We start from the raw sequence: 22,675 nt of genomic DNA on the forward strand, positions 1-22,675 counted from the left end.
AGGACATAGTGTTCAGGAGCGGCCTGTCCAGCCCCGGGAGAGCCCACCACTCACCGTTTGCTCTGGACGTTAGCCTCGATGGGTGTGGCTTTGGGGACAGATGTGGGAAAAGCAGATACAGTGAGCTAGGGCTCAACTCAGACCCCAATTCTTCTCCTGATAACCAGCTGCCTGGTCAGCTTCCTCTCAGATTTCAGAGGTTTTAAACTTGAAATCCAGCCCTGGCGGGTGTGGCTCAGTGGATTAAATGCCTGCCTTGAACCAAAGGGTTGCTGCTGGTTCGATTCCCAGTCAGGGCACATGCCTGGGTTGCGGGCCAGGTCTCCAGTTGGGGGAGTGCAAGAGGCAATCACACATTGATGTTTCTCTCCTCTTCTCCCTCCCTTCCCCTCTCTCTAAAAATAAATAAATAATATCTTAAAAAATAAACCGAAACCCTCCGTCAGACCACGGATTCAGGTTTCTGTCCCATCCGTTCACCACCCGTGGTGTCCTCGCCCACAGACTTGTCTGCCCTGAGCCTCAGTTTTCTCACGGGTTTGTTGGGTCGGCCAGATGTGCAATGAAAATGCTAGAGCTTTGAAATATGTAAAAAACAAAACAAAACTAAACTAAAACAACCAAACAAAAATGCTCTGTTAGTTGTTATTTTGGAAAGGTTCTGGTTGTTCCCAAAATCCATTTGCCCCCTTTATTTAACAAGAAACAGAGCGTCCACCTTGGCACACGTGTGCTCAGGGCAAGGTCACAAATCCCAGCCTGCCTGGCCCCAGGTGCGGCCCTGGCAAGTGGGAGGGGCGGTGGGCGATGCACTCAAAATCCAGTCATGCCCTTAAAAGAGGGGGCGAGCAGGGGCCCTCCAAGTCCATGTAACGAGGTCACTGTGGGGTGTTTACTGGGTGGGGGATGAACCCAGAAGAGCAGCCAGCACCACAGCATGGGTAGGGAGGAGGGGGTAGTCCAAGGGTTATTACTGTCTGGGTTGGTCCATGAGGGCTGAGGAGAGGTTTCCAGAAAGAAAAGGTAAGGAGGGGCACAGCAATCACAGGAAACAGCTTGCGCAAAGGCACCAGGTGTGGGGAACCCCAGGCTCACAACTCGGAGGGCGGGGGCTGTGGGTGGGGGTGGGGGATGGAAGATGGCGCTGCTCCAGGGCCTGCTTTGCTGCCAGCTGCCCGGCCACGAGTGAACCTCCCTCCGACGAGCTCTGAGCAAGGAAGACACAACTGCTTTGCAAACAAACACCTTGTGTATTTATTTCCTCTGCTTCCCTCACATATCTCATCTCCTCCTTTGAATGAGATGCCTCCTGGTTTCACTTAATTTCCACAGGAAACTGGCAAGAGCAAATCTATCTAAATTTCCCCTAACTCACTCCAGATTTCCAAAGTCAGAATGTGGACCTTGGGATGGCTGGTCTCCGTGGGGTCAGAGGGGACAGCCCCAGAAACGGTGGACTCTCTTGGAGCCCCCGGTGGCAGCCAGCCCCTGCCCCAGTTCCCGGAACAATACAGATGTTCGGCAAGAATTTCGCTGGGAGCAAAACCAGTGGCTGAGGCGGCCCCTGGAGAGGGGAGCGCAGGGCTGGTTCCCATGGGCTCCTGCCCAATGTGCGTTCCTGAGTTAATGTTCCTGGGAGAGGGGCCACCAGCAGACGCTCCGGCTCCCACACCAGCTGGTCCTCGGAAGGCCGCTTTCCTCACATGGCCTGGGCCACACCCAGCCACAGGGACATAGTCTTATTCACAGCCGTCTGGCCACAGCATTTATTTAGGGGACGCTTTCTCCTCTGCCACCCGGGAGGAGGCAGCTTGGTGCAGGAGAAGGAGCAGAGGTGGGCTTCTAGGGTTGGGGGTTCAGCCCTTAGGAAAGCTGTGGGTGGCCCAGGTGGCATCCAAGGGCGATGCGTGGACAAGGCGTGGACTTTGGAGACAGGCAGGCGAGGTGTGAGTCCTACCCGGGCCCCTTGCTGGTCAGATGGTCCGGCCTGGGAGGTCCCTCACCTCGCAGCCTCGGTTCCTCATCTGTGACCGAGGAAGCAGGGCTGGGCCACCTCTACAGGCCCTGTGGGCTTCATGATGCAGGCTGGGCCCCTGCCCTCCACAAGGAAGGTGAAGAAAAGGGTTGTAGTCCTCGTTCCGTGACAAAATATTCTGCCCATTGAACTCAAGCAGGGTCAGCGCAAGTGAACTGGCCTTTCTGGGTTGCCCTTCTTCCCCACCCTCTCCCAAGTTTCCGTAGATCAACAGAATATATTTCCTAAAGCGTTGGATGAGTCCTTGGGGTGTCCTCTGGGGCCTTGTAGGATCCAGCCCCTCCTGACGCCCTCTCCTCCCATTTCTCTGCCCTCTGACTCGCCCTGGCCCCTTTCGGACCCTTAAATGGAACAACTATGGCCCCCTGTGGACCTGGTCCCAGTGGTGATGCTGAGGGGAGACTGGGGGTAAAAGAGGCAGGTTAGCTCCTCCAGGGTCTCCATCTGCTTCCCCAAGGACACTCCAAAGACCTCCATCTAGGTAAAAGCAGGGCACTGTTGGTTTATAGCAACGCCAAGGTCCCTGGGTCCTCCTTTCAAGCTGCTACCCACTACCAGTTCCCGATGGGGGCATTTCCTGGGCCTGGACAGCTCCAACCCGCTCCACGCACTTCTGCCGACTCCTTCTCATCTTTCAGATTTGGTGTCAACATCACTGCCATCACTCAGTGGCACTTGCTGGCAACCTGTGGGTCCCCCTTGTTGGTACCTCTTACCTGGTACTTTTCTTCAGAGAACTCATCACAGCTGCGATTATAAATGCATCATTTCTGAGAGGCGAAGGGAGGAAGCAAAGGTCTTGTTGACCTGGTCACAGAGGGTTGTGGTGACTTTGACAAGAAGAGTTCCAAAGGGCTGGGGAGTCAGCAACTAGGCTGCAAGGGAGTGAGTTAGCAGGATGTGGGGGACGTGGAGACTGTGAGTCTTACTGACTGTTTTTAGACACTAGCACAGGAAGGAGAGGAGAGATGACCGTTGCCACTTCTTACCACACGGATCACATCAAAATTAACTTGGAAAGGTTTCTGAATAATAAAAGTGATTCATCTATTGGATGGATAGCAAAATAAGATGTCTCATCTTCCTGTCTTACTTCTCACAGAAAAATAGGATATCAGAGTCGAAGAGTTCTCAAAGGCTAGGGGTTCCAACGCAATGCTGTCATTTGGTAGATGCGGTGCCTGAGGCCCAGAGAGGGGCAGGGACTTGCCCAAGGTCACACAGCACACGAGGGCTAGAGCCAGGTTGTGAAGCCAGGCTTCTGTATGCCCGGCCTGGGGCTCGTTTTCATGTCTTTCTTTCCCCTGTCCCTTTCAAATGATCTTCATTGGCTCCAGGAAATGGGGGAGGATAATTATTTTTAGTTTATTTTAAATGAGTAATGCTTCCCCCCATATATTAGATCCAAAGTATGTCTGGGTAAGAGCTAAATGGGATAAGAAATGGCTGCACAATGAAAACAAAGCTTCCTTTGAATATTGACAGCTCCAGGGCGAATCCTGAACGGGCCAAGTGATGAGCAATGAGGGCCAGCTCCCCTCGCCTCTCTGGCCAGAGAAGGCTGGGGAGGCTGTGCGTGTGCACGTGCGTGTGCGTGTGTGTGTGCATGTGTGAGACCAGGCTGCCTCTGTAGTGTGATTCCCTGAGCACCAGGCCAAGCATCATAAACCCCAGGACTTCCCTTCCTCCTCTCCTCCTCCTCCTTCTTTTTCTCCTTCTCCGTCTCCCTCTTCTTCTAAAATTATTTTATTTTAGAGCCGTCTTGTGTTCGCAGAAACATTGAGCAGGAGGCTCAGAGATTTCCCACCCACCTCCTGCCGCTGCGCACGCACCGCCTCCCGGACCGGCCCGCACCAGGGCAGCACGTCTCTTACAGCTGGGGACCCGACTGATGCGTCCTCACCCGCGTCACTGTCCACACTGGGCTGCCCTCTGGGTGTTGTATGTTTTATAGGTTTTGACAAACTTATAATGATGTGACCCTGAACTTCCTCTATATTATTGTTATTATTATTATTGTGAAATACACATAAAATTTACCATCTTAACCATTTTACGTGTGTATGGTTATATGGACATTCATGCTGTTGTGCAAACATCGCCACCATCCATCTCCAAAGCTCTTCCCATTTTGAAAAATAGAAACTCTGTCCCCCTTAAAACCTAACTCTCCATCAGCCCCACCCCCAGCCCCGGCAACTACCATTCCTCCTTCTGTCTCCACGAATCGTACAGCTTTGTCTTTTGTGACCGACCCACATCCCCCTCAGCACCTCTCTGAGTGAGTTCCCTGTCCTCCAATTCTGTCCTTAGGAATCCCTGCTTTTGTCAATGGCCTTGCTTATCCACTGAAGAGGAAAAAGTATCTCTGAGAAGGATTTATTGGCACTTTCAGGATTTATTGGCACTTTCTCTTTAATGCTAATTGATGGATGATTTCCTGAGATCATGTGTTGATGGGGGTGGGGGTGACCCTGGCTGGGTAGGAGTGAGAAGAGGGAAAGACATTAATGACAGAGAAAAAAATTTTTTTTCTGCTTGAAACAACGTTGTTGGGACAATGGTAAGTGAATCTGTGTCATTAGTTTCATGACATGGTCACGTCCTAAATTTGGGTCCCATGACCTCCCGTCTTGTCTGACTTGATTCCTTAGGGCATCACGGCTGAGAGGACCTCTACTGACTGCTAGTGACAATCACAACGATGCTCTTGTGTTTGGGTTAGATTTTACGATTTTGGAATAGGACTTAGCTCCCTTTTTGAATGGGTAAACTGAGACTCGGCAAAGTGAAGGTTCTAGAATCACTGGTTGGTAGAGCTGGACCTAGGACCCGAGTCTCTAGCCTACGGCTCTTCCCATGGCTTCACATTTTGCTGGCATTGATTAGCTTAAAACATTAAAGGTAACATTTCTTTGGGAATGCACGGTCCTCGCTCCCTGCCCACCCAACCCCACATCCCGCTGGAGGTCAGACCCGATCTTCCCCCAAGAATGGTGCGTCACCACCCAGATGCTCAAATTAGAAACCCCAGAGTCAGTCGTCCCTGACATTTCCCTCTCTCTTGTTCCACATCCAATTTCCAATGAAGTGCTGTGGTTCTTAATTCCTGAATATGTTTCCAATCCCCCGTCTCCTTTGCCATTCTGGACCTCTATAGTCCAAGCCTCTGTGTCTTACCTGGAGTTGACCCTTTAGATTGTTCTTCTGTCCTTTCTGCTGCTCTGTGATTTCTCAGGACATGTGAATTTGACCAGAGCTAATACAGTTTCCACATTGTAAGATTTCTCAGAGTTTTTGGCATGTTAGCCATGGCCACAGCGACTCCTGAAGGTGAGGGGTTGTGTGTTTTGCACGCCCTGAACTTACTCCAACATTGCAACCTCCAGCAGCCGGTCTCTGCCCTCTCCCGTGTCCGGTCTCCACACTGAAGCCAGACCGACCTCTGCTGACTGCCAAGCTGATCGTGCTGCCCTCCCCAGATGCCCACTGCCACAGTGTTGCTCAGGTTCTTGGGCATGTGTAGGACATACCATTGGTGCCCCCCACCCCAGCTCCCCTTCACCAGGCTTCTGCTCCCACCTCCAGCTGCAGCGGCGTTGACTGCTGATGTTCTCAGCTGCCTCTTCTGGGAAGCCACCTACCAGGGAGGCTACTCCCCTCCACCTTCCACAACCAGTGATGACTTGGTGGGCGACTCACAGAAGGATGTGCACCCTCGCCTGGAGGTGAGACCCCAGCTGTTCACTGTCTGCTCCCCAGCCAGCTGTGGGTCAGGGTGCAGTTGGACTTCACAGGAGAGTGCACTCACGATAGGCCCTTTCCCTGCCCTTTCTGCTTGCCTCACTCCCTGTGGGTTTCCCTGAAGATCGTTCCCTGGGTACCTCCCCAGGTCAGCTGCTCTTCAGAACTCTCTCTAAGGCATCTGCCCCACCCTCAGCCACCAGAGGGATGCTTGCACGCTGTGCTTCACGTCTTTGCCTTATTTTCTCATAAGCAGGTCTGTCTGCCCCACACGGCTGCCAGCTCCACGAGGCACCGCGTCTGTTTTTGTCCACCGCTTCATCCCACACACCTGGTATGTGTTCGAGATTTGCCAAGTGAAAGTTAGAAAGCACCGTAAATAAACAGAGTGCAAATGAAACATATTTGTGAAATATGGCAGGCAACAAGTCACTGCCTAGAACATAATCAAAGCTTTTGCCAGTAAGAAGAGGCAAACATCTTAAAATACAAAAAAGAACACAAGCAGACAATTCACACGTGTAAACAGAGATGATTGCTAACATTTATGGGAAAGTATGTTAATCAAAAACTAGCAGCCTTGGCTGGTGTGGCTCAGTGGATCGGGTGCCGGCCTGCGAAACAAAGTTTGATTCCCAGTCAGGGCACATGCCTGGGTTGCAGGCCAGGTTCCCAGCTGGGGATGTGTGACAGGCAACCACACGTTGATATTTCTCTCCCTCTCTTTTTCCCTCCCTTCCCCTCTCTAAAAATAAATAAATAAAATCTTTTAAAAAGATTTAAAAATTAGCAAATTAAAGCAACAATTGAAAGTATTTTTTGACTATTAGGTTACCCGAGTTTTATTCTTAAAAGATCATCACATTGGCAAAGGCATGAGAATCAGCCATTCTCATACACGACTGCTGGGATGGCAGGTCTATACCATCATCAGAATATAGCTCCCCAGGGCACACAGTGTGTGTCTTATTCACTGTGGCATCCCTAGTGCCCAGGATGACACCTGGCATTTGAGCATCTGATTCATATTTGTTGAACAAATGGAAAGCAATTTGGCAATATATCAAGAAACTTAAGTTTTTCATACCCCTTGGTTTAGTAATCCTCCTTCCTAAAGAAACCCTAGAGAGAGTCGGGCAAAGACATCTCTACAAGGACATTCATTCATAGAATCCCAAGACTGGAGACAAGCTGTGTCTACTGTCTGTGGACCATGTAATTTGATTATGGCACAGCCACACTGAGCAGCCTAGCGTAACTGATAAAAATGACATGCAGGAAGGAAACTGAGTGTATAGGATGAGGTTACTGATAAATGCTGAATGAAAGAAAAGACAAGATTATATGTACAACACCATTTCATTTTTTGTTAGAAAAATTGTTCATGGCGGGTTGCAGTAATTTTTATTTGTTTAGCTCTTTATTTTTCAAAAATTCAACAATGCATATGTATTACTTTTATATTTAGGGAAAAAACTTTGAACCAGATAACATGGTTAATAACAAAATTGTGGGCAACCAAGAAAATTAGGAATAACTTACAATAGTACTTTTCCCATTCATACTCTCAACAGATCATTTAACGGTGGGTTAAGGGACACAGCCCTGTGATGGGACTGGCCTGTTTTATTTAAACAACTATGAGAAGTAAATTTTGTGCTGTTGGAGTCACTTTGCATTGTTTTCATGTTCTTAATGTATATTTCTTCCATGACCTGAAGAATCTTTAAAAATGTCACGACTCCTTTGACTGGAACTGATTTCTCCTGTGGCTCCTGGGGTCTGTAAAAGTCATCAGGATGCAACATGACATTGACCTTTATTCTTTGCCTTGCCGGGAGAATTTCCCTGTGGTTGGCTCAAGGTTTCCAAGAGGAAAGCAATTAAGTGACCTAATACAATTGCATGGATTCTTGGCCCTGGGCTTATCGTGATTAGGAGGAAGTAGATACAAATTTAGAGCACAGAAAGACCCAGATGTTCAAGGCTATCACACAGAGACAGCCTTAACCCATCAGGGTTTTTGCCCTGCTCACCGCTTTTCATGTATCTGGTAGATACCTTGACACAGAGCAAAGGAGCTTTGGGTTCTAGCTTCCTCTTCCCGGGAGATCTGCCCAGTCTTCTAAGTCCATGCAGAGCTCATTTCCCTGCAAAGTACTGAAAGGACCCAGGGCACGTTTGTTGGCTCACGTTAAACCTTCCATTATTTACCTGTAAGATGGAGTCCAGGATCCCAAGTCTGGTGGCTGAGACTCTTCACCACCGGACCCCTGCCTCCCTCTCCCACTGGGCGTCCCACTGCAGTGAGAGAGCAGCATTTCAGACAGCAAACTCCAGGACTCAGAACACACCTGGGCCCTGGGGAGACAGGAAGCAGTCACCGAGTATACATCTGGCTGGAATCAGGGTTTGAAGACCAGATAAGCTCTTACTGGCTAAGTAGTGATGTTGGAGAAGGTATTTCACACCTCTGTGCCCTGCTCATTTCCTCTGTTAGGGGGGCACATAATAAGAATACCAAATTCATATGGCCTATGCGAGCTTTACATTATTTGATGTGTGTAAAGCGCTTAGTAAATGCCTGCTATATAGTTAGTGCCTAAAACCTGCAGACTCTTCTGTTCACTTATTCATTCACTTGGAAAAATTTTGCAGAGTTCTGACCAGGCTCTGGGCACTATGCCAGGGACTGAAAATATAGAAGGGGATAATGCACAGTCCCTGGCTTGTCCCCAAGCAACCCATAATTCGGTGATGGAGACTCAGTGGAACACACCGACGTAACAGCCCCAGGCTCCATGTTCCAGGAACCCTGGTCCCTTCCCCCTTTCCCAAACACTCCATGCGGCTTTGTGCTTGGTGCCTTCGCTCATGTGTTCCTATGTCAGAAAAGCTTTCCTTCCTTCTCTGCCACATGAAGACTTTCCTTATGCAGCTTAAATGTCATCAACATCGTGAAGGCTTCCCTGACTCCCAGACCAGGATCACGACCTTGCCTGCACCTCCAAGGTGCTCGGTACCAACTATCAGGGCTGGTTGTATGGGAGCGTCTTGATCTTGGGTTTATACTTGACCTGTGTTCATGTCCCAGTGTCTGACACAGGGCCAGGAACATGGTATGTGTTTAGAAAGTATGTGTTGGTTGAACAAATCCATAAATGAAAGGGCATCTGATACCATGATGGAAACTTCTGCACTTAGAGGGGAGATGAGGAGAAAAGGTGCTCCCTTCCTGCTATAGTATTTATGAGACTATAAGACTTGCTCCTCAGATAGTTGGGTCCCTCCTGTTAATTCCACCTAAGTTTGCAACAAAAGCTAAGTTTGCATGGTTTTAGGGAGCTTGGAGAAGGTGCTTTCTCCCAGCAGCGTCTGCCTGAGAGGCCTGTCCTGAGAATGGCTTTCAGATTGCGAACCTCTGAGACCCTTGTCCTGATGCCGGTCTTGTGCCATGCCGTCCGCGTCTCACTGTGTGGGCGACTATTGGGTTGGAAGTGGAGTTGCTAAGGCTTGTAATTGCAACAGAAACAAATGGAGATGCCGTACATGGGCTTTGTGGACTGGGACACAGAAATTTAACTTAATTCTGTTTCCACACTTATTTGTTAGGTAATCTAGGATGCTTCTTATCCTAGCTGGACCCCATCCATTAAATAGTGATGTAGGAGGTGGGAGTTAGGCTAGTTGGATTGATTAAACTCCAAAGTTCCTTCCAGTTCTGATAAGTCACCTCTGTAAGTTACATGCTGTCAGATGGACCAAAGGCCCACTGACACGGAGTTGCTGGAAAGGGATGTCGGTGGCATTCTGGGAGATGACCCCAGTCCTTGTGAGTTCAAGGCCATGGTTTAGGAACCAAGAGTTCAGAAATACTCTGAAGCCACAAATGGCCAAATCCACCCACTGGAGGTTCAGCACATACTTACTCAAATTTGTAAATTAAAAGCAGACTTTTTTTTTTTAGTTGTTTGGAGGCTGCATGGCAAGATCGAACTTGGTAGTGGGTGTGTGGGTGGCTCATCCCATTGGGAGAGGCCCTGTGCTGAGCCCGCATTATAGAGTGGGGAGGCATGTCCCTGGTGAGCCCACCCTGGCCATCAGGTTGGAAAGGCCCTTTGAGTAAGTCTTCCCCAGGCACCACGCTGGAATGATGCCCAAAGGGAGCTTTTCACTCACTGTGCTGTAGCAACAACAGCAGGGTCAGCTGAGAAGAACTGAACCCACCAAAACACTGAGATATGTCACATACTGTGAAATTCGCCTTCTTAAAGTGTGTAAGTCAATGGTTTTTAGTATAGTAACCAAGTTAGGCAACCATCACCATGAATTCCAAACCATTTTTATCACGTACAGATGAGAATCTTGCATACATTAGCAGTCACTCTCCATCCTCCTCTCCCATTGGTCCCCACCAACCGTTAATCTGCTTCAGTGGGTTTGCTCATTCCCTTTGCTAGAGACTTCCCAGAATGAAGAACTCACAGGACACTGGCCTACCCATCTGACTTGTTTCACTCAGCATACTATTTCTGAGGTTCATCCACATTGACCACACACTTTCCCAACAATTATAAATTATATATCTGTATCAACGTTCAGCTAGCATAAAGGCAAAACTATAGTGTGAGTTCAATTTGCTCTATAAACCCCTTTCAGTAGACTTGATAAAGGACTGGGTTAGTCTAACTAGCTCTGCTCCAGATCCTCGTTACTTCATTGTTCTAATTATACTGTGGACCTTCAAAATACTATACAGATCTTTAAAATTAAAATTGACTGATGCTTTAATTTTTTGTTCCATCTCTGCTGGTAGGTTTAAAAGTCTTTTCCTAGTCTAAGATTATTTAAATACACATGCAGATTTTCTGGTCATACTTGCATGGTTTCATTTTTCCATTTATAGCTTTAATTTATCTGGAATTTGTGAGTGGTGTGAGGTAGGCATCTAATTTCATTCTTTTCCATGTGGTTAGTAAGTCGCACCACTGTACAGCTTTTTCTCATTGATTTACAAACAATAGCATTAGAACTGACTTTTTATACGTGGTTGGGGCTATTTTTGAACTTCCTTTTGTGCATTAATCTGTCTGTCTTTTCTTTAGCCGCTAGGACAATGTTAACTTCCCTGCCCCTTTATAATACCATTTAATATTTGTTAGGATTAGTTTATATTAACACTCATTTAAAAAATTCCCTAGTTGCTATCGTGTTAATTTTTCTCGCTCAGCTTTATTTGCAAAGGCGATGCTATTTCTTTATGTACTATGTATTGCCATATTGTTTGAACATTGACATTCTGCCTGAGAGAACAATAAAAGCGAGTGGCTGTGTGGCACACTATAGGGAACTTTAGCAGAGTGCACGTGGGCTGGACACACGTGGGAAGGGATGAAGGACAGAGGAAGCACAAAATGCTCGGGAGGCCTGGGACATGAAGTCTGTGGGACAGGTCAGGCACAGTGGCAGCTTGAGGGCCATCCCTGTGCTGCCTGAGCAGGGAACCCCAAAGGCCTGGGGCTCTGGAGCCCCGGAGTGGCTGCTGTGCCGGCTGGTCTGCTCCCTCCAGCCTGGGGCAGAGTGGAAGATGCTTGATGACGTGAAACTGAAGACAACCCTCACCAACACCACCCCAGTTTCGTTTTCGCATTTGGTTGTCTGGGTGAGAATTTGCAGAGCAGGGTTGATAACACTGATGGGAGGGGACATCCTTCTGGTTACGGGTGTGAATGGGAATGGCTCTCGGATTTCATCGTTCAGTGTCCTGCAGGATGTCATTTTGTGTGAGTACTTCTGCGTGCAATTTGTCACTTGCAGGAAATAAAAGTCTTCTTTCTCTTGATGAGGATGATGAGGATGATGGAATGTTGAATCTTCTCAAATTGTTTTTGTCATCTATCTGAATTGTGTGGTATTTCTGCTTTACTATACTGATAAGATGAATGAGACTCTTAAGTTTTTCTAAAGTTGAAACATACATGCACCTTTATTCTTTTTCTCTATCTCCTCGGTTCTCTTCTTCTGTTTGCAGAAGCTCCATTGTAACTACGGGCTCACTCTTCAACTATCCTTTCAGCATTTGTATCTCCTGAACCATTTCCTTCACGTTCTGAGAGACTTGCTCACGCTTGCCTTCTGACTTGCTCTCAGTGCGGTCCAGGGACCAGCAGTATCAGCGTCACCTGAGAGCTGGTTTGGAATTCAAGTTCTTGCCCTGGCCGGTGTGGCTCAGTTGGTTGGAGTGTCGTCCTATAACTGCAAGTTTGCTGGTTCGATTCCTGGTCAGGGCGGGCACAGACCTAGGTCGTGGGTTCAATCCCTGGTCCGGGCATGTACAAACCCCGTCCTGGGCATATGGGAGGCAACCAGTCCACATTTCTTTCTCTCATGGATGTTTCTCTCTCTCCCTTCCTCTCTCTAAAAGCAATGAAAAATGTCCTTGGGTGATGATAAAATAATTAAAATTAAAAATAAAAGAAATGTGAGGTCTTGGGCCCCATCCCAGATGTACCAAATCAGAATCTGCATTTTAACAAGATTCCCAATGATTCATGTGCACATTATAACGTGAGCAGCGCTGTGAAATTCTGGCCAAAGAGGGGACTTTCTCCAAGTGCTCACGGCAATGCAGTATTTCCCCATTATCATAGCAGTTTAATTATTTTAGTGGAATTTGGAAGGAAAAGCAGTTCAATGCAAGGCTTTGGATCACCGTCTGGCGCCAGGACCCACAGGCTTTTCGTGGCAGGATATGGGGAAGGGCAGGCGGCTCCTGTGTGATGACATGAAATGAAGACGGTGGCCCAAATGTCATCAGAATTACCACCAGGCATCATTAGACCGACAAGAAAGAGTCCTTCTGTTGCATTAGTGTGGATCTCCCAGAGGGCTTTGTCCACACAAATTTGTAAATGCCAGCTGGTACCCACATGAAAGCCTCTTGACCTCAGCTGATGGAAGGGGAATGGAGGGGTTCTGGTAGACTGGTTTGGGGTCGGGCACGCCTTTCCCTCTTTTCTTGGTGAGTACAATAGAAAAACAAAACCCTGAGGTCAGGAGGAAGTAGATGCTCTCTGGGGCCCAGCATTGTGCTGGGGGCTGTCTTGGAGGAGAGGGTGTTCCCAAACCTAAACTATATGAGTGGAAAGATAAATTATATGTGGAAAGATAAATTCTTTTCAGGAAAAAAAATTAACTGAGTAATACCCACTCCTCATCAATCATGGCAGGATTGGCAGGAAAAATCTTGAGAAGGCACGAAAAACTCTTGAGCTGAATGTTAAAAAGAACCAAAGTCTTTTAGGACAAATTGGCTCATTCTCTCTTGCTACCAAACCCTTTATTCTCGGGAGACTGTTGAAACAATACCGGCACATAACTCTCCTCGTGGAATCGACAAACATCCTATCTTTCTTAATAGTTTTGTGAAGTTGTTGTCTCAACAGGAAATTCTGGTCATTGTTACACATTCTTCTTGTTTATTATTAGTAATAATAACTCTTTGCATCACGGCTGTGCTCTGAAGCTTACAAGACTTTTGCACACAAAGTAGGTCATTTGGGCTTTCCTGAGAATCCCATGAGGCAGCAGGGAGAGCGGGCATCAATGTGCTCATTTCATAGACGGGGAAACTGAGGTAGGGAAAGACTTTCTCAAGGGCACAACGTGTGCGGTACATAAACGGCAGCCCCAGACTCCTGTTTTCTGGCTGCCGGGGAGATAGGTTTCTAAAGCGCATTTTTGGCTGAGTGCCTTTGATCCTTAAGCCTTCCAGTCCGCTGAGTAATCTGACCTTTCTGCTGTGCCTGTGCATATGGGAAATAAATAAGAGAACAACCATATTCTGAAGGAAAGATTCCTCTCCACAGTTTGGTGCTAAAATGCAAGATATAACGTCAGTGAGCTTACAGTCTCCAGGTGAGTTTCATACGGTCAGGCATCTCTGGCTCCGTCACTATAATGACAGACCTGCATTAAACTTCTGCTAAGGATCTACTGTAGCACCAGATAAGGTGAGGTTCATTAAAAATCAGTGGAAAAATACTTAGATTATTTTGATTTCTTAAATTTGAGTTATCTTACCTGATGGGGAGGATGCAAGCATCTTATTTCTGCTGTTCCATGAACTATGCTACCCCTCCTCATCTTTTTATTCCCACAGGACTCCCCAAATTTCCCCTGATGTTCTACTTATTCTCCCTTCTATATGTTCTTTTTGCTTAGGATGCCCTTCTCTTCTGTACTCCCCCATCTTCTTCACCCTTCCTATCCTTAGTGGGACCCAGCTCAAAAGCTATTCCTTTGTGACCCAAAGTTAGAAATACCCATGATCCTAAAAGCGCTTTGAATATATCTCTGCCTTACCATGAACCTACCTATCACAGTCTGAAAAGTACTTCATTTAGATCCATATATATAGGGATTTCCACTAGGTTGGGGGCTACTTTGGGGTAAAAATCACATCTTGTTCTTTTCTATACCTTCTGGGCTTTGAACCTGGCAACTGATAGGAATTCACCAAGATTTGATCTAATTTCTTCCACCTAAAGGCTTTAGTGCATCAGGAGTTCTTTTTGACCAGATAGATATCATTTTATTTTCTGCAGTGTAGGTGGTAGGAAAGTCTTAAGGGGACTATTCAAACAGAGCCAGAGAAAACTGTTGTATCGTATCTTTTTAAAGGGCAGGAAGTAGATTAAACATGACTCATTGAGTTATCTAACATTCTGTTCCTTTATGCCCCCAGGTTAGAGCTGTTTTAGAGTAGATTTCCTTTAACGACATCCTTCATGACTTCGTCCAGGACCAGTCAGTCTTGAGGGGTTCTGCATTTTCTTTGGTACCAGGAATTTCCCCCCCCAGCTCCCTCACAATTAGGAAACTAATGCTCAATAGCTTTCAACGTAGATGTACTTTGGAAATACTTAAGGAGCTCTAAAAATATTGATGTAAAATTTTCTTGGAATCTCCTTAAGTCTTTCAGTGAGTAGTAGATGCACATGCAGAGGGAGACTGCGAGAGACCTGGCGGGAAACAGCTGTGGCAAGGCTGTAAGCTCACCACGGGTTTAAGGAACAAGCCAATATAATTAACCAGATTATGAAATAGCAACAGAAAGATGGAAACAACAGAAAAAGTACCAACTAGAAATTCTAGAACAAAAAGAATATATATTTGAAAATTAGAAAATTAATGAGATCAGATAATAGCAGACTAGACACTGCAGAGGGAAGAAAGAGCCATAGAAAAGGTAAATACATAGGTGGGCACACTGAAAGACTTTTTTTCTTGGTACTTAAGCCAGGTGATTGAAGTCGTCATCAACAGTCATAAGTCATGTTCACAGTATATACCCTTGATATAATGTGCAGAGAATTACACTTCAACTCTGCAGTCTTCCTCCCCCAAATCCTTAACTCCAACCTAATCTTGAGGAAAACATTAGACAAATTCCCACTGATGACGTCTGAGAAAATAACTAATGACCCTCAAAACTGTCAAGGTCATCAAAAACAAGGGAAGTCTGTCACAGCCAAGAGAAGGCCAAGAAGGCAAGATATATTGTGGCATTGTGGATGGAATCCTGGAACAGAGAAGGACATTAGGTAACAACTAAAGAAATCTAAATGAAGAACGGACCTCAGTTAATAACAATGTTCCGTTAATGTTTCATCACTTTTAAAACGTGTCCTGTACTACTGGGTTAATCACAAGGGACACTGGGAGCAGGAATATAAGAGCTGTCCTCACTACCTTTGCAATTTTTCTGTAAACAAAAAGTTCATTAAAAAAATAATCCAACAATAACAAATGCTGGAAAGGATGTGGAGTAACTGGAACTCTCATCCATCGTTGGTAGGAACATAAAAATGTTATAGTATGAAAAACAGTTTAGAAGTTTCTTATAAAGTGAACCCTATACTCATGAAGTAGCACAGCAATCTCACTCCTGGGTGTTTAACCAAGTGAAATACAACCATATGTCTTTACACAGACTGGTAGGTGAATGCTTACAGAGGCTTTATTCAGACTTTCCGCTAACTGAAAACAACCGAAACCAACTGCTGAATGGAGAAGTTCATTGAACACATCTGTAAAATGCAATACAACTAAGCTATGAAGTAGGAATGGAATACTGCCACATACAAGACATGGATAAATCTCAAGAGCATTAGGCTAAGTAAAGAAGCCAGACATGAAACAATTCATAGCGTGTCATTCTATTTATATGCAAGTCTAGAGCAAGTAAGACTAATTTAAGGTAAAAAAAAGTAGAACAACGGTCTAGCTGGAGCTCTGAAGTCTGAGGACGGCACTGATGAGAAGGGGCAGGAGGGCACGTCCTGAGATGAAGGAGACGCTCCATGTCTTGATCAGGGTGTAGGCTACCTGGGTGTGCGCATTTAAATAAGCACATTCACACGTGTAGTTAAGCTCTAGAAGTTTCAGAGGTATGTAAAGTATATCTATTTTTTAAAGGTAAAAATGCTAATGTCTGTGTTCTACCCCGATAGAGAGATTCCGATATTAAGTGTTTCAGGTGTAGGCTCTGGGTTTTTAGAAGTTCCACAGCCAAAGTTAAAACCACAGCTATTGATATTTGTCTAGTGATAGGATCCTTCGTCATTTCTGTTTGCTATGCAGGTGCTTCTCTGACTTTGATGTGTGGGTCCTGGAAGCTGGCTGTATGGGTTTACATACGTGCTTGATGGTGGGTCTGGTTGGCGGTGGCTCCCTGACAAGCTCTGAGATGCCAAAAGGCCCAAGAAGAAGTTAGAAGCAGGATGGAACCCCAAAAGAACTGCACCAGTTTTTCCCTTTCTGCCTGTTCTGAGAATGGCCCTGAGTATTCAAGGAGCAGATTGTCAGGACGATGGGAGAAGTAAACTGGAAGGGGACCAGGAGAGGTATTGTTATGGGGCAGGGAAATTTTTCTTTCACACAGTACAGTTAGGAGTGTTGCTTACCCCTCTTCAGTCAGCTGGCATCACCCAGACAACGAGGTCCACTGGGTTCTGCAAGCCGTCCTGGTCTTCTTCACGGGTTTGCCCTCTCGGTGACTTTGGGCATGCTGTAAAAAGAGAGTGAGCAGAATGCAAGCCTGTGCTGAGCACACGCCGCGCACTCGGCTGGAGCTTTGCTCCTCCTTCCACTTCCACGTGAACTCTGTAGCTACACCATTTTCTCGTTTGCAATTTTCCTTCCTTTGAAGCTGACAGGCAGCCCATTAACATTTTTAAGGCAAAAAAACACGCCTTTCTTAAAACTTTATCCAACATTAATAAAACTGTGTAATAAAAACTGAAATTATAAATCATAACAGTTATCCCATGGATGCTCTTTGTCTGCTAGTTATTTCAGAACACAGGGCCAAGGTTTCTGAGAGGTCTCATTAATAACTAGAACTCGGACTAACAATTTCGTCTAAGGCACAGCAACAAATGAAAGCATGACGTTAGACATTCCCAGCTGAAAGGGGTTTTGCAGCTCATTTAGGCCAACCCCCACATACAGTGCCTGAAGAACTGCTAAGGGGTACCCAGTCTCTGCTTGAACACCTCCCCAAACAGGGAACCTTGTAAGACAACCCAGTATATCTGTGAGCAGTTCTAACAGGAAGGTTTTCCTGGTAGGAAGCCGCCCCTGCTTCTCTATGACTCTTACCCGCAGAAAACATCAGATCTCTTTTCTTATTTGTTGCCCACAAGCCTTTTCTACACTAAGTTGAACATCTGTAATTGCTTAAAACATGCCTCCTATGATTTGGCTTTGTCTGCATTCAATGGCTTGCTTTCTCTTTCCCTCATGAGTCCTGGCCCATTTCCATTCCAATCCAACACAATTTACTTAAATCATGTTACCCGAGCACCTCCTCAGTGCCAGGCACTAAACTAAGTTCTGTGGGAATGGCAGGAGCCAGTCAGACATGACCTTATAAGAGAGAGACCAGGCTTGTCCACGAAGTCCCTACAAGGTGGGTTGTGGTACCTTGGGCAGGAGAGAGGGCACCGATCTATTCCTCTCCCAGCCCTAGCCCCAACTTCCCAGACTCTTATCCTGAATTGTAGCACATTGGCTAAAACACACGCTGTGCAGGCACAGGGCCTGGTTAGAGTAGGCTGTTCATCAGATGTCTGATGAATGCAAATCAGTTAACTAGGTCTCTGTATTCCAGACTCCTGGGAGAGACAGTCCAATTGGCCCAGCTTGGGTCAGAGGTGCACCTGGCTCCATCAGCTGTCTGCCCAAGGGGCCGGGTCACCTGGTATTAAAAACCACACTTTCTGGGCTGGGAACAAGGAAAGTGCTATGAAACATAAATTGATTGGTGAGAAACAATAGGCATCTTAGAGGTATATAATGGATATAACCTCCATACTACATAATGTCTATAGGTATATATCAATAATAATATCTAGAAGCACTACTCATGAAAAATGGGTGCTCTCTCCATTTTATAGCTGCGAAAACAGATTCAGAGGGATTAAGTGATTTTCCCGAGGTTACTACTTGCTAATGGCAAAGTGATGGTTTGAATTCAGTCCGGGCCACCACATTGTCTTTCTGCATTTTCTCAATAATTCTTTCTGGAACTCACTTAGTCATCTGCTTGTTTATTTATTTATTCATTGAACTAGAATTTCTCCTGCAGCAACCACATGTCTGGCATCCTGTGAGACACTGGGACAGAGCAATTAGCCAGAGAGATGTGACTGGAGGGACACCCGCCAAGAGCCCGAGAGGATTCCTGCCTTGCACGCACATGGCTCTACTGAAGAGGTGAGACAAACAGACACCACAGGTTTAGACACTGTTGCGTGGAATGACTCCAGGGGTGACTGCTGTTGCAGGGGCAATAGGGTGTGAGGAGAGAAGGATCCTGGAGGGCTGGAGTAGTGGAAGAAGCCTCCTTGGAGGTGGACCTTGGTTCAGGAACCTGAGACAGAGAGAAGAGGAAGGCAGATATCACAGTGGGCAGAGAGTGGTGTTGGTCCTACCACCCGAGTATCACCCACTTACATCCGTTCCATGGAGCCCTCCCCTGGCCTGGGTCCCAGCACCCCTCACAAGGATACAGTCTAAGCCTCCCCAGCATATCTGTACCCACCTTGCCCTGTTCTCCACCAATCTACTTTAAATTAATTGCAAAATGCTTTAAACATATCAAGTATGGCAAATAATGCAAGAGCCATCAAGACCCCTACCATGTTGATTCAATAGATATTAATACATCACCACGCTTGCTTTGGTTCCCTCTGTGCTTCACGGAAATATAATATAATCATAGCTAAATTCCTACCCTATCCCTTAACCCTCCCTCTACAGAGTAAAGTTGATGTGATTTGTTCCCAAGAGTGTTTTTCTACCTTTTCTATTGATGACCCACAAACCCTATGGTATTTTAGTTGGTCTTATACATATACGTTACTTCCCCCCCTGCTCATTGTTTTTCGGACTTGTCCTTGATACATGGAGATAGAGCTCATTCATTGAACTATCGTGTAGTGTTCCGTTGTATAAATAAGTTGAAGTTTACAGAGCTATTCTGCTACAGATGTCTGTTTACGTCATTTCTACTTCTTCACTATTACAAATGGCACTGAGGTGAATACCCTCACACATGTCTCTTAGGGTGCAAACCAAGACATGGAGTTGCTGGGTCAAGTATGCATAAATCTTCAACTTTTCTAGATGTCACCGAATGGTTCTTTAAGATGGCGGTGCCGGGTTACATGTGCGCCTCCCAGTGCGTGTGGGCATGGGGTTTCAGTGGATCCACAGCCTCAGACATGCTTGGTATTGTCAATCTTTTTTTTTTTAAATCAGATCCCCACCTCCCATGGCAGGAAGATGGATCTGACCATGCCCTTTCCCTGCTTAAACTCCCTCAAACAGGCCTCTACTGTTCTCTGCGTAACACCCAGAGTCCTCTTTGGCCCACCTGCTTTGCATGAGCCAACCCATGGCCACCTCTCCAAGCTCATCCCTCTGTTCTCTCCTACTCCAACATGCAAATGTGCAGAAACAAACATGTGCACACATGCCCACACATGCAAACGTGCATGAACACGCATTATGGTCCAACCAAAACAAACTGGGTTCATGTCCCCTATCCTGCCAGCCCTCTCTTGTTTGGTCCCCAGTATAAGCTTTTCCCTCTTGGTCAGATGTCCCCTCCACTGGGAAGCCTCTGGAGGCACCAGAAGCCTGAGTTAGATGCCTAACCTCACATTGCCCCAGCACGCAGTTGTCAGGATGCTGGCCGGTCGTTGCCTGATCATTGTCTCCCTGCTCCACTAGACTGCAGACTGCTGGAGAGCGGGCCGTGTGGAGCTTCTCACAGGACGGTGCTCTGTGCCCAGCCCCTCTGTTGAATGAATTTGTTAAGTAATCCACGGGCAGGAGACCAGGCTGGATGGAGCAGAGGTAACAAGATGGAGAAGCATTAGAAACCAGGCTGGAGAGAAAGTGGTGTCCATCATGTTCAGATCCCCAAATTCCAGGTAAGGAAACTGAGGCTCATCAGGTGTCTGACCTTGTCTAGAGTCGGGTATTTGGTAAGTGACAGAACCAGATCTGATTCCCAGTGTCCCAACTCTATGTCAGGGCTCTCTCTGCTGCACTGCAGCTGCAGTCGATGGGAGGGAGCTGGAGAGAGGGAGGGAGGGGCTGCCAGGGAGGGAAGGCCGTGTGGGGAAGGGAGTTCTTGGGATCTAGGATGCAGGTGGAGAGCTTGATCCCCAGCAGACATGACGCCAGATCCCTGAGCCGGCGAGGAAGGAAGAATGCTCCGCCAAGTTTCTAGAACAGGCACTCCTTCAGGATATGGGGAGACCTGGGAGAGCCAGCTCTTCTCTGGGGAGGAGCAGAGTTGTGGGAGGTAACTCAGCATCTCCCTCAGCACCCCTCAGCTCACCCAAGTGGCCTCTTCCTGCTGCCTGAGGAAGATAATTTCTCAAGGTTCCCCTGTGCTGGGAGGGACATGAGAGCCAAGGACAGCTGGGACGAAAGAGGGGCCTCGTGCTCACAGGCAGAAGGTGGCCTGGGGACCGGGGCTGCAGCTGAGAGGGTGCAGGTCAGGCTCAGAGTCTCCAGGTCACTGGGCGTCTGGAAGAGCGTGTCTGTGGGCTGGCTCGTGAGTAGCTGGGCAAGGGGACATCAGTAAAACAGGGACAATAATACTTACACCTCACGTGGTTATGGTGAGGATTATGTAAGATGAAACATGTAAAGGGCTTAGAATAATAATGCTCAGCACATAATACCACTCAATCAAATACAGTTATTATTTTTTTAACGCAGTTATTATTTTCTTACAGGGGTGTTGGGACGAGTGAACAGGGTGGCAGACAGACTCTATACAACTGTGTGTCAGTCACTTTTTTAGGAGCTCAATAAGTGAGTATGGACAATGATGGGCAATCCAGTGGACAGAGAGGACAGTGAGTGGCCAGTCGCCCTCCGCCATTCCTTGAGTTTCTTCACCTGACAGCTGTATCAGACACCATACAAGCCAGTTTCTGGAAAGGTGCCTAGAGATGGCACCAACCAATCTTCCAGCTTCACTCAATGAGAAACTGAGGCCTTCAGGGTAGAAGCGACTTGCCTGGGACTGCGTGTGAGCGAGGCATCATCAGTTGGGTGAACTTCCTCAACTCAGGTCCATTGCTCATCCCTCTGGCCCCTCAGCTCAGACCACGCTCAGGCCATGGCTCTTCCAGACAGCTCAGCGGTTGGATTTTCTTCTCACAGCGGTCCGCTTCCATCCCCAAAGTCAGTGGGCTCCCACCAGCTTGGAGAACCTCAGCCTCCGAGAGCTCCCTGCCTTGAAAACTCTCTTCCTGTTTTCCCACAAAAAGCAGTTGAACAAGTAATTGAAAGTCGCTTTCAGCTTTGGTTTCCCTTCCAGAGCCTTCCTTTCCTGGGCCTCTCTCGGAGAGGCCGGGAGCAGGCCAGCAGCACGCAGACACGCTAACCTTCACCAACGCTTCTTCAGCATCGGGCGGGTGAGAGTGTTCCCTTCCCCTCAGACGAGCTCCCACCCCTGGCTCCCTTCCTTCCTCCTTCCTTTTTAATTTTCATTTTTATTGTGCTCCAAATTAATGTTTATTCCACCTTTGTGTCATATTCCCGGAACCTTCACCAGTGTTACAATACATCAGGAAAATGTCAAAACAAATGAAAAAGTGAAGTCAGAATCACTAATGCTATTAAGTAGGGAAACAAATAAATTAATATCTAGCCGCCATCTGCAGGAGTATAGCAAAGACAATGCTGTAAGAAGAAACAAAGAAAATTGCTAGAGCCCTGACTGGTGTGACTCAAGTTGGCTGAGTGTCCTTTCACAAGGCAAAAGGCCACAGGTTTGATTCCCAGCCGGTGCACATACCTGGGTTGTATGGGAACTTGGCCGACAACCCAGGTATGCGCACTGACCAAGTCCCTGGTTAGAGGCATGCGAGAGACAACCAATCAATGTTTCTTTTGCACATGGATGTTTCTCTCCTCTATTTCTCCCTCTCTTTTCCTCTCTTTAAAAATAAATTTAAAAAAGAAAATTGCTAGGACACTATATGCATTATACTGTTTTGAACCAGCAAAATATGCTCCTGCACACAATGGAACACAAGCAGAGTTCTTTTCCTGTAAGGTATAGAAATGCAAGTTCTTTTTTTTTGACATCGTGGGTGAGTAAATGTGTTTGTAATGGCAACTCTTCTATACTCTTACAGAGGGGGCCAGGAACGCATTAGTGTACTCTAAGGATGATGTATACTGTAATGCTCTGATTGGGATAAGTGGGCACTCTTGCAAAAAATTTTTTTAAAATGAACATAGAAGTATGAGACAAAGGCGAATGAGATTTCTCTTATATCTTAGCAACATACATTTATT

The sequence above is a fragment of the Phyllostomus discolor genome, chromosome 3, assembly GCF_004126475.2.
Source record: "Phyllostomus discolor isolate MPI-MPIP mPhyDis1 chromosome 3, mPhyDis1.pri.v3, whole genome shotgun sequence".
Taxonomy (NCBI): Eukaryota; Metazoa; Chordata; class Mammalia; order Chiroptera; family Phyllostomidae; genus Phyllostomus; species Phyllostomus discolor.